Here is a 6,204-nt window from a genome sequence, read left to right as displayed (position 1 = left end):
ATGATGCACTACACTTAATTGAATGCAAACTAATGCAATTGATGAAATGCAACTAAATGATTTGAAATGATTGTAAGGATGAATGCACCTAAAATGAGAAAATGCAAATTGTTTTTGTTTGTCCAAGTATACTCAATATTTATTTATGACCGTTGATCTATTAATGAAATGATATGCCTATAATGCAACTGACAAATGAATGCTTATAATGCAGATGAATAATGAGCTAATGAAATGATCTACCTAAAAATTGTACTGCCATTCTTCATATGCAATCTTGTAACAGTGCTTGATTTCATCATTGAGCTTTAAAATGTTGTAAGATAATACAAGCAACTTGACATAAATATTCAAGATGACCTGAGTATTCCTTACATGGATTTTGATATAGCAAGTTAATACAAGCAACTTGATATAATGGATCAAGTTGGCCTGAGTATTGCTTGTAGAATAGACAAGGATTATCCCCTTTCATGCATGACTTGGAACGTCCTCCTTGATCTTTTGCCGACAATATCCTGAGACAAGTTCATACCGTAGTAAGAGATAAACCACAGACAACAATCAAAGAAAATAATCATGCCCCATCATAGCTTCTCTAGTCATGGACATCCTTGAGTCACATAGAGTACATGATCAGCAATTAAATCAAGATACAAACATTGAATCTTGTATGTCACTCACATGTTCTAATGGTCATTAACTGATATAATCATCTTAATAAATGATCTGTGATAATCTCGTATTACTTGCTGATTGATTCTTCGGTTTCTAAGTTTCATGATTCAGTTGTTGATGAAATGCCTTGATTTTTCATTGCTTTGCTGCTCGTTATCTGTTTCAAAATCCTAGGTGTTTTTGGTTGTTCTAAGTTTTTCGAATGTTTTGATTTTTTTTCAAAGATTCAAGATATCACCTTACCAAAAGGAATTAGGATTTTGTCCCCAGCGAAAACAAAAATTTATTATGGATGTATGAATTGATCAAGATCCAAACCATGGATGGATACAAATGCATATTGATTGGTTTTGATAAAATCTAAGATAGTGACTACGACAAGTGTGTGAAAGATTGATAACTGGTGGTAAGTTGCATATTTCTTGCTAAATGGTGCAGAGCAATGGATGCAAAAGATGGAATGGATAAGCTAGCGATAGATGGATTGGATAGATATGATAGGATAGAGTGGATAGGTGTGCAAAGTGATCTCATAGATAGAGGAACTTACTTTTTAGATAACGTCTGTTTACCAGGTTTTCACCATCTAAATTTATTGCATTTTTGTTTTGGATTTTATATGCTTTTTATTGATTTTTTCAGGACTTTATATGCTTTTTATTGATTATTTTAGGACTTTATATCTCAAGCATAGAATTTCTTGAGATGGATAGAATTGATAGGTTCATCAAACTAATCACCTTCAGGGGTAGATAACATGTATGCTCTTGATCCATATGTTGCTACTATGACAAAAGGTCCTAGCCAATTTGGTTCAAATTTTCCCTTTTTTTCTCGATCCTGCTGATTTCTTGGATTCTCCCTTAGAACTATATCTCCAATCGGGAAAATACACGGCTTGACTTTGTAGTTATAGCTTCTTGCCATTCTTTGTTGGTATACTTTCAAATGTTCTGTTACATTTTGGCGACGTTCTTGAATTAATTCTAGTTCCTAGAGTTGAGAGACTCGTTGTTCTTCTTCTGGTATAAGACCGTGCAAGGATACTCATAGAGAAGGTATCTCTACTTCTATAGGTAATATAGCTTTTGATCCATAGACCAAACATTATGGAGTTGCCCCTATTGGAGTGCGGACGCTAGTTCGGTATGCCCAAAGAGCAGGATTTAGCTGAATGTGCCAGTCTTATCTAGCTTCATTGACTGTTTTCTTCAAGATTTTCAAGATAGTTTTGTTTGATACCTTAGCTTGACCATTTCCCTATGGATAATATGGAGTAGAGAACCTATATTGAATATGAAACTGTTCACATAGCTCTTTCACATCTTGATTTTTGAATGGTCTTCCATTATCAGTGATAATGGTCATAGGAACGCCATAGTGACAGATTATGTAATTCAAGAAGAATGATGATATTTGTTTTCTCATCATTGTTGTTAAAGGCACTGCTTTAATCCACTTAGTAAAATATTTAGGAGCAATCAGAATGAACTTATGTCCATTAGAAGATGAGGGATTGATCTTTCCTACCAAATCAAGGCCCCACTGTGAAAATGGCCATGATCCTGTCATAGGATATAACTCTTGTGCTGGTGCATGAATTAGATTTCCATGGATCTAACATTGTTTACATTTTCTAGCATAGGTGAATGAATCTCTTTCCATAGTAGGCTAGAAGTAACCCATACAAATAAGTTTCTTAGCCAATGTTAAACCACTTGTGTGTGTACCACAAATACCTGCATGAATGTCATTAAGAACTCTCTCAGATTCATCTTTTTCAAGACATCTCAACAATGTACTATCTAGACCACACCTATATAGGATATCAGCAATAATGGTATAGCAAGAGGATTGACGGATAAAGTTTCTTCATTGATTACGAGATAATTCTAGAGGAAGGATATGATCTTTCAAATATTGGTAGGTTTGACCATATAAAGATTCACTAGTTCCTGACATATGGCAAATTCGATAGGTATGCTGGGATTGGATGGTAGGGGTTAAGATATCTTCCATGAGAAATTTGTAATGCTGTTGATTCTCTTTATTTTGTAAGAGAGATGCTATTGTAGCCATCGCATCTGCTACTTTATTCTCATTTCTGGGAATCTGGGTGAATGTGATTTCTTTAAAGTTCTCTTTAAATTCCTCTATCACCTGTTTGTATGGCATAAGCTTATCATCCTTTGGTTGATATTCATCATTTATTTGATTAATGACAAGTTGTGAATTACCATAGACATGTAGTTCTTTGACAGTCCATTCAATGGCCATTTTAAGTCCTATAGCCAATGCTTCATACTCTGCAGTATTATTGGTGCATGGAAATCACAGTCTATATGATTTTAGAATTGTGTGTCTTTGAGGTGTGATGAAAAAGATTCCTGCACCTGATCCATATTGGGAATAAGAACCATCAAAATACAACTCCCAAAAGTTTGTACTGACTATCAAGATATCTGCATCAGGAAATTCGATGTGCAAAGGCATGTTATTTTGTAAAGGTGCATCAACCAATTGATCAACAATGACTTGTCCCTTGATAGCTTTTTGGTTAACATATTCTATGTCAAATTCACTCAGTATCATAACCCATTTTGCTAGTTTCCCTGTCAATGTTGACTTGCTCAACAAATATTTGAGAGGATCTATCTTTGCTATTAGTTTTACAGAATGAATCAACATATAATGTCATAGCTTCTGAGTTGCAAATACAACTGCTAGACATATTTTTTCAATTGAGGAATAATTTAACTCATAGCCAACAAGTGTTCTACTGATATAATAAACTACTCTTTCTTTTCCTTCATTATCATGTTGAGCTAGGAGAGTGCCTAATGATACACTTGTTGCTGAGACATAGAGTAACAATGGTTTCCCTTTGGTTGGTGATATCAGTACTGGAGGACTCATAAGATATTCTTTTATTTGCAAGAAAGCTTCTTGACATTTTGTATCCCATTTGAATGGAACATTATTATGTAAAAGATGGGTAAATGGAAGACATCTATCGCCCAATTGAGAAACAAATCTCCTGATTGATTGCAACCTTCTTTGTAAAGATCACAATTGACTTATGTTCTTAGGTGACTCCATCTCCATGATAGCTTTAACTTTTCTAGGATCTACTTCAATCCCACGAGCTGATATAATGTATCCAAGGAGCTTTCTAGAGGTTACCCCAAATGCACATTTCTTTGGATTCAATCTCAATTGATATCTTTCCAGCCTGTCAAAAATCTTGCTTAAAATATTCAAATGTTCTTTTCTTGTGTGATATTTTGCAAGTATGTCATCAACATAGTCTTCCATGAATGTATGCATCATATCATGGAAAATTGTTGTCATATCCCTTTGATAAGTTGCTCCTGCATTCTTAAGCCCAAATGGCATAACATTCCAGCAGTACGTTCCCCATGCACAGGTGAAAGTTGTTTTCTCTTGATCTTCAGGTGTGATTCTTATTTGATTATATCCTGAGAAGCCATCCATTAATGAAAACATCTCATGTCCTGTTGATAATTCTACTATGATATCAATGCTTGGTAGTGGGAAATCATCTTTTGGATATGTTTTATTCAGATCTCTGTAATCTGTGCAGACTCTTATGCTCTTATCTGGCTTTGATACTAGTACAATACTTGAGACCCATTCTAGATAAGCAACTGGTCTTATAAAACCCACTTCTAATAGTTTCTTGAGCTCGGTTTTGACAAGGAGAGAAATATGCAGACGCATCTTTCTCAGTTTTTGCTTAACATGTTTTTCTTTTAAATCCACATTAAGATTATGCATGATAAGATCTGGGTTAAGTCCTGGCATATCTACATAAGACCAAGCAAAATTTATTTGTCTTTGCTTAAAGAATTCCATGTACTCTTTCCTCTCTCTTTTTGATAACAAGGCAACAAAATGAAGTATTTTAGGATCTTTTGATGTATCAATATTTACTGCTTCTGTTGGTTCTATCAGGATAACAGATCTCTCTTGAAAATATGTAGGAAGAATGTCAAACTTTCCATATTCTGGCGCCTCAAGGAGGTTTTCACCTTCAGATACACCTTTTGTTTTCTCTTTTGATTGATCTAATGTTTCCATGAAATGGTTTTCAACAATAGGTCTCTTTCCTTGTTTTATTTCACTTTTACGACTAAAAAGTTTGGCATTCTCTTGACTATGAGAAACATCACTTGATTCTTCAATGGAAGATATCTTAGGATGGATGGGTTCAACAATGTTAAGGTACACGGCTAAGTCATGGTCATTAGAAAAGACATTCAGTTCGGGGTTGTCTAAATTATCCCAATCAATTAGTTCAAGATGGAGAAGGGGTAAATCATAATCATCGTCATCATTAGGTGTTTCAATATTCATGACATAATGATCATAGCTTGGCGTAGAATAGGTACTATCATAGATTAAATGTTTGTGAGAATTGTCTTTCATAAGCGTTTCCGAATTAGTCTTAACAAAATTTATATTAGCATTTTGTAGTTCACACTCAAGTGGTTCTTCAACTGACATGTGTCCCTTAAATGAATGGATTATATCCACACACACATCTTTGATGCTGCAAATTCCTTCTTGGTTGACCTTATTTGCATTTAGAAGTTGACATATTTGTGCACAAGGTAAAGTAGATTCTTTTACTAGATTTTGTCTCCTTTCAAACTCAACTTCTTCTGGATTAATAGTTAGTCCAACTTGACTATCTCTTAGTTCTTCTATGGTTCTTCCATATCTGGTCTTTGTTTGCACTTCTGGTGGCATTTCTTCTCTATCTTTGTCATTCCCTTTTCTTTTTACATACGCCTCTTTTCTCTGACTTTTGAGTTTCTCTTGTCTTCTTTCTAACTTCATCTTTTATTCTGTAATAGACAAGTCTTCTTTCATGATAGCTGCTTGATCTTCATTGTGTTCCTTACTTGATGTAGTGGATAAGATATCTAGACTCCATTCATATTCATTGGAATCTATCTCTGAATCCTAATCTAAGATTACTCCACTATACCATACTAGAATGTCATGTGGTGCAAAAAATTCCTTGATTTCTGTCATCTCTATTTTTACTGCTTCTAGAATATCTTGTTTGGATTTTGCCTTTGTATTTTTAGAACTTGTTGACAAGGTTTTTCTTCACCTTTGATGGTAGTCTCTTCTTATTTCTTTTCATGTTCTTCTTCTTTCTTTTTCTTATTGGTTACTGTTTTGGCCGTTTGATGTAGCTTTTCTTGCCAATTTTCTTCTTTAGAAACTGATTTTTTTCTCCATTTTTGCTGTTGATGATTATGTTTCTTTTGATTAGACTTTAGATATCCCAGCCCAGATTTATCTTCTGTGGATTGTGAGTGCAGACAAATAGGTTCTAAAATACCTTGATGTTTCTTACCAATTGGTCCTTTTCCTTCATATCCCATCTTTTGCATGATTTCATATCCTTTGCCATATTGTTTTATGGGAATATTGACTTCTGTTGCTGTTGCTATAGTTTTATCTTCATCCTTGTACAACCAACCAAGAATG

Source organism: Cryptomeria japonica, chromosome 11, assembly GCF_030272615.1.
Source record: "Cryptomeria japonica chromosome 11, Sugi_1.0, whole genome shotgun sequence".
Classification (NCBI taxonomy): domain Eukaryota; kingdom Viridiplantae; phylum Streptophyta; class Pinopsida; order Cupressales; family Cupressaceae; genus Cryptomeria; species Cryptomeria japonica.
This window is presented reverse-complemented; position numbering follows the sequence as displayed.